This window comes from Salmo trutta, chromosome 15 (assembly GCF_901001165.1).
Source record: "Salmo trutta chromosome 15, fSalTru1.1, whole genome shotgun sequence".
NCBI lineage: Eukaryota > Metazoa > Chordata > Actinopteri > Salmoniformes > Salmonidae > Salmo > Salmo trutta.
Window position 1 is genome coordinate 31958444 of NC_042971.1, and position 9025 is coordinate 31967468.

The window sequence follows — 9025 nt, forward strand, 5'->3', positions numbered from 1 at the left end:
GCTCGCAGATGGGCCTCTGTGGCTGCATGGAGCACAGGATCCAGGTTGGAATCAATACCGTGTGAAATACACACTGAAGTCAGTGACAGCTTGAGTCAACTCAGCTGGAGTGTTTTTTCTCTTCCAAACTCTCTCTCCCAAAGAATATCTCTACGTCTCCTCCTCTTTCTCTCTCATTCTCCCTCCCTCCCTGCCTTCCTCCCTCTCTATCGCTCTCTCTCTCTCTCTGTTTCTATGTCTCTCTCTCTTGCTATGTATCTGTCTGTCCTGTGACCGAGGGCATTCTCTCAGGCACAATGATAGGGAAACAGAAAATTGCTGTGATTTCAACAAGGGGAGCACTCATTCCAAGCAATGGCTAGCACCACTTTGCAGACATGTCAATCCCCATGGTCTCCACGTAGAGCACCAGCTGCAGATATGTATTCTACGGAGAGAGAGCATGTCCAAAATACCTCTGTTAAGCAGGAGTCAAGAACTGTCAACTGGGCGGTGTCTTTGTGATGCTACGCAAGCTCACCGCTAAAACATTGTAAGAACTCTAACATTGTATCTATCTTTCTTTTTCGCTATCTATCTCCCTCTCAGTTATTTCCCGTCTTTCCTGTGGCTTTCTTCTCCAGTGTTTGCTGTTATTCTATGCATGTATGCCCCACGGGACTAAATTAACGAGGGAAAAGTCATCTCTCTCTCTTCCCCTCCTCTCTTTCTCTGTCTTCTTCATTGTTGGTTCTCCATCTACTGTTAAAATGATATGCATACCTTTGAGCATGTGTGTTTCATATGGAAGGTAAGGCATGTGGCTGCAGTCTCAAGTCTTGCTTCATTCATTTAATATAGTATGTAAATCACCTTATTGCTCTGATTTAAAACAGTATTATGGGGATCATGGGGGGAAAAGGGAATTTGCCTAAAGGATACACACTAATTGGGAATACATTACTTGACGCCCTTGAGCAGGGCACACTGTCAACAGAACTGCAGCACGTACACAGCTGTTTTTCCTCCACCACCGAAGAGAAGCTGTAAACAATGCCAATGATGATCTCTGGAATTCTAACAGAAAATATGTAAGTAGTTCTCTTTTATTATAATACCCTCCATCTGTAAGGATTCTTTTAAGTCAATGTTATAGATGAGCTGGTAACACTTTACATGAAGTTTATCCTAAACTTGTGTAGTATATGTGTGATTACTGTGGTAATAACATTTAAAAAACATTTTATTACATACTGTGTAGGGAAAAAAGGAACTTCCAAGTCCAGGAACACATGGTTCATAACAATAGGCCGCAGCTAAAGCTCCTGCAAACCTAGTCACCCCAGGAGAAGGGGACCCTGGCCAAGACCAGGCCTCTGCAATGCATCACTCCTGCCCACTACCCAACTATAGTCCTTCCTCATCTGGTGTGAATTTCCCTCTGCTCTGTCCCATCTCTCTCTCTATTTCACCCTCTCTCTCTTCTCTCCTCTCCTCCCCTCAAACGCAGCAGTTGGTCCCTCTCCTCTCGGTGTTGTGCAACATCCATCGCTCTGGGCCGGCCTGCGTAGGGAGACAAGAGGGGCATGGCGCAGTGCGGGGCCCTGACAGGTAACTCCCAGGACGGCCATTTCCCCTCCGACCAGCCAACATTAATCCCACTCTCCCCGCTTGTAAAGTGCCTCATATGGAAGTCATTAGACGGCCTGACAGGAGCCAGAGAGTGAACTGTGAAAGAGACCCAGTCTTTAATTACAGTTCCCTTCCATCAGGAGACCCAGCTAGCTAGCGCTGGCCATGGTGACGCCTTGGGGACACCATTACAGCTGTGTGTCCTGGTCTGGTGACACGCTGTGTAAAATAAGGAAGTCTCTACTAATTACTGAACTGCTAGGAATGTATCTGGTTTCTGGTGGTTTTGGGTGGTTTCAGTCCGTGACAATAGGGCATTGTTGAGTGCTTTGATTAACATTGTGAAGTTAAGTATGCTTGGTTGGTTGGCCGTCAGCGTGCCCAGAATATTTGAGCTGAGTTGTTAGTAACGGAATGTTCTGGGTGATTAAGTTGTTGTTGTTTATCCTCAAGAATGACCACCACAAAGGAAAAGACTGGAGAGTCAAAAAAATACCAACGTTTTCCCTCCTTGCTTGATTGCTAAAGGTACATTCAGAAATCATATACATATAGGTGTGAGATAGTGTTTGGGAGAACAAGGTCAGAGATAGCCTGAGCCAAGACACCGGAAGAGTCTTCAATAATTCAGTTGCAACAACAAAAGACAAACCCTGGAATGGGGAACTTTTCAAAGCGTGGGAAACCTGGGCTGTTAGCAATCATACCATACAGTAGGTCGCCGAGTCGCCGGCTTGCACCTTTTCACATTTGGCCACCTGGCTGCTGTTCGACGGCTGGTTAAAGAGATCCCGTCTACCGTGGTGTTCCCATACAACCCATCCTTGATCCCCGGGCCAGGCGGCCCACAGACTTTTACGGTGCTGCCAACCGAAATGAAAAATAATTTTCGTTTAGTTATGTTTTTTTCAGTGAAAAATTGAAAAATAAGTGTTTGACAAATATTTTGTCACTTTTGTTGTTGACAAAATTAACAATGGTTCAAATGATGTGCAAACAACTTTGAATCAACCAATTTTTGCCCAGTGGGATAGGACTTTCCGTAGTTTGTTTGAACTCTTCTCCTTCTCTTGTTTGTTTTTGTATTTGTCAGGTTGCATATTGTGCTGGATGTTTGTCAAACACAGCACTGTCACTGCTGTGAAATCCACATAGAATACTAAACCAAGTGACGTCAGCTACTGTACACAACCTCTCAGATGGTGTTCATGGGACAGCCTGCGGTTGATGAAAACGGGACAAGACTAAATTATCTCTGGGACAAAAAAATCTGACTAGTAAGTGGACTGGATAAGAGTTTTTGGAGAGATTGAGAGCTATTCAGTGTTATTTGTTTGGTCCAATCAAAAGCATGCATGTCTTTAGCAGAATTGTAAGGCTTTCTCATTGCAATGTTGCAATACTGTTTTTGGTGGAAAATAAATACCATGCCCAGGCCATTCACTAGTCAGCTCTCTGCCCGGCAACTGTTCTCTAATCTGGCGGCAACAAATCATTGATGCAAATAAGGCACATGCCATGGCTACTCCCCCAGTGGTACAAGCTCCCGATAGAAAAAGGGGCAATGTTTGGAGCCACTTTACTTATTGTGTCGATTCAAACAAGACCTAATGAGCCAGTTAATTTATTGGGTGGAATCAAACAAGACCATATCCATGGGAGAAGACAGTGTTTGCATCCATAACATGACGGAGAAAAATATACATGTACATCTGAAAGCGCATCATTCTAATATATACGCTCAGGTAATTACAGATTGATAATGCTTGCTAGTTAGCTTGCTGCAACCTATCAGACCAATACTTATGACAGTACTTTAATTTCAAAATAGCAACAGTATGTCAAGTGGCAGGGCTCCAGACTGCAACCATTTAGTTGTATTTTGCGACCCTTTGACCTGGCTGTGTGTTACATTTTTAATTGGTTGAATCAGTGTGAGCTGAGCATTCATTATATTTTAATCTCACTCAAAAGTTTCAAAAGTCCTACTTCCCAGACCCTGGGCCTTTCACTGGGGCCTGCTGCTGTGTTGAGCGAGCCAAGAGATACGTTTTAAACTTATTTCCGGATATCTTCAGAACTAGCCACAATGCACTATTTCTCAATGTCATATGGAGGATCTACTCTGTGTAACCGAGTTCATATGCTAGCTCGGTAGCTCATACCTCATGCTCTTCACAGACTTTGTGGTTGTGTTATCTAGTGGGAACTGATTAGCACTGTAGGCTCTGGTGCCTTCTTGCCGTGGGCTCAAAACAAAAGAGAAAATCATACCTGCTTGCACTAATTGTGTAACGGTGGTACTTTGTCTGTTCTCCTTTTTGTTTTGTCAAGTGTTTGGTATGTTCTAACGATAACTGCATATACAGTTGAAGTCGGAAGTTTACATACACTTAAGTTGTAATCATTAGTCATTAAAACTCATTTTTCAACCACTCCACAAATGTCTTGTTAACAAACTATAGTTTTGGCAAGTCGGTTAGGACATCTACTTTGTTCATGACACAAGTAATTTTCCCAACAATTGTTTACAGACAGATTATGTCACTTATAATTCACAATTCCAGTGGGTACGCTAAGTTGACTGTGCCTTTAAACAGCTTGGAAAATTCCAGAAAATGATGTCATGGCTTTAGAAGCTTCTGATAGGCTAATTGACATCATTTGAGTCAATTGGAGGTGTACTTGTGGATGCATTTCAAGGCCTACCTTCAAACTCAGTGCCTCTTTGCTTGACATCATGGGAAAATCAAAAGAAATCAGCCAAGACCTCAGAAAAGAATTGTAGACCTCCACAAGTCTGGATCATCCTTGGGAGCAATTTACAAACGCCTGAAGATACCATGTTCATCTGTACAAACAATAGAACGCAAGTATAAAACAAAATTAGAACTGTTTGGCCATAATGACCATTGTTATGTTTGGAGGAAAAAGGGGGAGGTTTGCAAACCGAAGAACACTATCTCAACCGTGAAGCACAGGGGTGGCAGCATCATGTTGTGGGGGTGCTTTGCTGCAGGAGGGACTGGTGCACTTCACAAAATAGATGGCATCATGAGGGAGGAAATTTATGTGGATATATTGAAGCAACATCTCAAGACACCAGTCAGGAAGTTAAAGCTTGGTTGCAAATGGGCCTTCCAAATGGACAATGACCCCAAGCATACTTCCAAAGTTGTAACAAAATGTCCTAAGGACAGCAAAGTCAAGGTATTGGAGTGGCCATCACAACACCCTGACCTCAATGCCATAGAAAATGTGTGGGCAGAACTGAAAAAGCGTGTGCGAACAAGGAGACCTACCAACCTGACTCAGTTACAGCAGCTCTGTCAGGAGGAATGGGCCAAAATTCACCCAACTTATTGTGGGAAGATTGTGGAAGGCTACCCAAAACATTTGACCCAAGTAAAGCAATTTAAAGGCAATGCTACCAAATACTAATTGAGTGTATGTCAACTTCTGACCCACTGAGAATGTGATGAAAGAAATGAAAGCTGAAATAAATCATTCTCTCTACTATTATTCTGACATTTCACATTCTTAAAATAAAGTGGTGATCCTAACTGACCTAAAACAGGGAATTATTACTAGGATTAAATGTCAGGAATTATGAAAAACTGAGTTTAAATGTATTTGACTAAGGTGTATGTAAACTTCTGACTTCAACTGTAGCTAACATTCTTTGATATTTGGTTAGATGGAGTTATGTATTTCCAAAACATTAGATGTTTATAGCAACTGGTGGATTAATTCATTGCTAATGTAACGTTAGCAGGTTGGCAGGGCTAACGTTAGTAGGATAGTAGCTAATGATGACTTGCCTAGTTAAATAAAGGTTCAATAAAATACAAATAATGTTAGCAAGCTAGCAACCTTGCAAGTTGATTAGTAACAATAAATTCCTAAAGTATTTGCTTGTAAATTGTCTGAAAATTAAATTTAAACCAGTAGTCATGAGTGCAAACAATTTGGTTTAATTTGAAGTTATACATTTGAAGTTCTGTTGGAGTTTACATTATAGGGACTAGGCTGGCTTGCCGGGTCCTCCATATTACATCACACCTGGATAAACATTTTCCGACATGACTTCGACATTCTTTGTAATTCTGATCGGTTTTATGTAATAACTCCAAAAATAGAAAAGTGAGGTGTAACTTTGAATTGGGACTTTTGATGTGTATACTAATGCAAATCCACATGTTACGTTTATGCTACATACTTATTAAGATACAAAGCGCAATTACGCATCAGCCATTGGGAGTGCATAGGGTAGCAGGCTACAACTGCAACGTTTTTTTTAGGACATTCAATGTACTGTTCGATTAATACATGACTATGAGAAGTGGGTATTATATTTAGTGTTAGTGATCAGGCTAATCTGTTTTGAGTTTTCACTTCCTCATGTTGGTGAATTAGCCCCCAAAATAAATTTGACTATGATATCAGTGCACATAAAGATGCAAGCAAATTAATCTCTATTGAACAACCAAATTCAACAGTGCCGGCTTCAGATTGAGTAACGATTACCCGACACCCGACGTGTACACTGTCTACACCCCCCCCCTCCTCCTCTACTCCCCACGTTCACGTTCAACAACTGGGGATGGGTGAGGCCAGGCCACCGGTCACTGAGAGTCCAGGCACATGGTCAGTCAACCACCTATCCTCTAAAACAGAAAAAACACCACCTGGATCTCCCCATCACATCCCTTCATCAGGGCCACTCAGGGCTGGGGGACTGATCTGTTTGTGAAATGTGCGTCCTGCCTCTGTCTGCCTGCCCATGGCGCCAGGCCCCAGCAAGCAAGGTGATTACATTTTTTTTCTATTGCGCTATGCCACAGAAAATAATTGGTGCAACCAAATCATGGGCCTGTGCCACCAACTGAAAAAGTTAGTGGCACCAGTGCCACCAGGGGAAAATGTTAGTCTGGAACATTGTCAAGGAGTGTGATTTGTTTTATCTGCTACATAATAATGTGTTCTTCTGCCAATTTGGCTGTTGGGAAGAGAATCATCCATAAAAAAATATATGCTGTTCGAACAAGGCTATGTATGTTTGTGCACATGGAAGTCAGTGATTAATATTTACTATAGGTTAATGAGGCAATAAAAATGTGATGGGACTAAAATAAAAAGGTATTTAGTGGACAAAAATGGCCCACTGATTTTGTAATTTTGACAATGATTAGACTAAATCATTATTCAAATGACAAAAATGTGACTAAGACTTACTGATCAATGTGATGACTTTGAATCAAAGTAAAAAACTGATTGGATTAGCAAAAAGTTATCAAGTAAGGGAATTTTTACATGCATCCAATAACAGTGACATTTTTTTGTTGATTTCACTTTAAATTCACTTTAGTTGATAACCCAACCAAATGTCAACCGAAATTAGACGTTGAACTTATGTCTGTGCCCAGTGGGATATTTCTGAACACAAATTGTTTCTAACACCAGAACCTAACTGTGGGTGGTCGAAGAACATACTACAGGTTTGGCAGTAAAAAGATGAGCTCTATTTTTAGAGTATTGATGGATAGCAATGCTTCCCAGCTTGCACACATCACTAACAGCCTTCCAGAATAAACAGGAAGCAATTAAAGAAAAGAAAAAAGCCCTGGAGTCCTTTATTGCTTAATTAGATAATGAGATATTTCTATTAATTGATTAAACTAACTTTAAGTTAACTGACTGTATTTGCAAAAAGATGTGTAGAAATGTTACTTTATTCAAATCTAACCCCCCCAAAACAAAAACAAAACACCCTTTATCAGCGGGTCTGAGATCCAAAAAACGCAGACGACACAATGTGACAATGCTCTTGGGGGAAGAGACAATTTCATTTCTCAATATGCCCTTTATGAACATAGAGCCATTAAACACTGGTCATTTTAATAATGTTTACATACTGTTTTACCACTTTATATGTATGTACTGTATACCAGTCATGGACCATCCTATATAGCTACCGCTGTACAGACCTTTTCCATTCATATACTACTGTCTATACACACCATTCATATACATTGCCCACATATATTGACCCCTTGACCTTTTCCACATTTTGTTACTTTACAGCCTCATTCTAAAATGTATTAAATTGTTTATTTTCCTCATCAATCTACAGTCATGGCCAAAAGTTTTGAGAAACACACAAATATTAATTTCCACAAAGTTTGCTGCTTCAGTGTATTAAGATATTTTTGTCAGATGTTACTATGGAATACTGAAGTATAATTACAAGCACTTCATAAGTGTCAAAGGCTTTTATTGACAATTACATGAAGTTGATGCAAAGAGTCAGTATTTGCAGTGTTGACCCTTCTTTTTTAAGACCTCTGCAATCCGCCCTGGCATGCTGTCAATTAACTTCTGGGCCACATCCTGACTGATGGCAGCCCATTCTTGCATAATCCATGCTTGGAGTTTGTCAGAATTTGTGGGTTTGTTTGTCCACCCACCTCTTGAGGATTGACCACAAGTTCTCAATGGAATTAAGGTCTGGGGAGTTTCCTGGCCATGGACCCAAAATATCGATGTTTTGTTGCCTGAGCCACTTAGTTATCACTTTTGCCTTATGGCAAGGTGTTCCATCATGCTGGAAAAGGCATTGTTCATCATCAAACTGTTCCTGGATGGTTTGGAGAAGTTGCTCTCGGAGGATGTGTTGGTACCATTCTTTATTCATGGCAGTTTTCTTAGGCAAAATTGTGAGTGAGCCCACTCCCTTGGCTGAGAAGCAACCCCACACATGAATGGTCTCAGGATGCTTTACTGTTGGCATGACACAGGACTGATGGTAGCGCTCACCTTGTCTTATCCGGACAAGCTTTTTCCGGATGCCCCAAACAATCGGAAAGGGGATTCATCAGAGAAAATGACTACCCCAGTCCTCAGTAGTCCAATCCCTGTACGTTTTGCAGAATATCAGTCTGTCCCTGATGTTTTTCCTGGAGAGAAGTGGCTTCTTTGCTGCCCTTCTTGACACCAGGCCATCCTCCAAAAGTCTTTGCCTCACTGTGCGTGCAGATGCACTCGCACCTGCCTGCTGCCATTACGGAGCAAGCTCCGTACTGGTGGTGCCCCGATCCTGCAGCTGAATCAACTTTAGGAGACGGTCCTGGCGCTTGCTGGACTTTCTTGGGCGCCCTGAAGCCTTCTTCACAACAATTGAACTGCTCTCCTTGAAGTTCTTGATGATCCAATAAATGGTTGATTTAGGTGCAATCTTACTGGCAGCAATATCCTTGCACGTGAAGTCCTTTTTGTGCAAAGCAATGATGACGGCACGTGTTTCCTTGCAGGTAACACGGTTGACAGAGGAAGAACAATGATTCCAAGCACCACCCTCATTTTGAAGATTCCAGTCTGTTATTCGAACTCAATCAGCATGACAGAGTGATCTCCA

At 41.6% G+C, this 9025-nt stretch overlaps 1 long non-coding RNA gene across 2 annotated transcripts; it reads left to right on the forward strand.

The window, feature by feature from the left end:
* Positions 1-227: 227 nt before the first annotated feature.
* On the forward strand, positions 228-2079 carry LOC115148234 (uncharacterized). 2 transcript variants are annotated; one of them, XR_003866609.1, is made up of 3 exons: positions 228-532; positions 961-1070; positions 1490-2079. It is a non-coding gene; the product is annotated as an uncharacterized LOC115148234 (long non-coding RNA). The 2 variants fall into 2 exon arrangements; XR_003866610.1 differs by having other exon boundaries at positions 1493-2079.
* The last annotated feature ends 6946 nt before the right edge of the window (positions 2080-9025 follow it).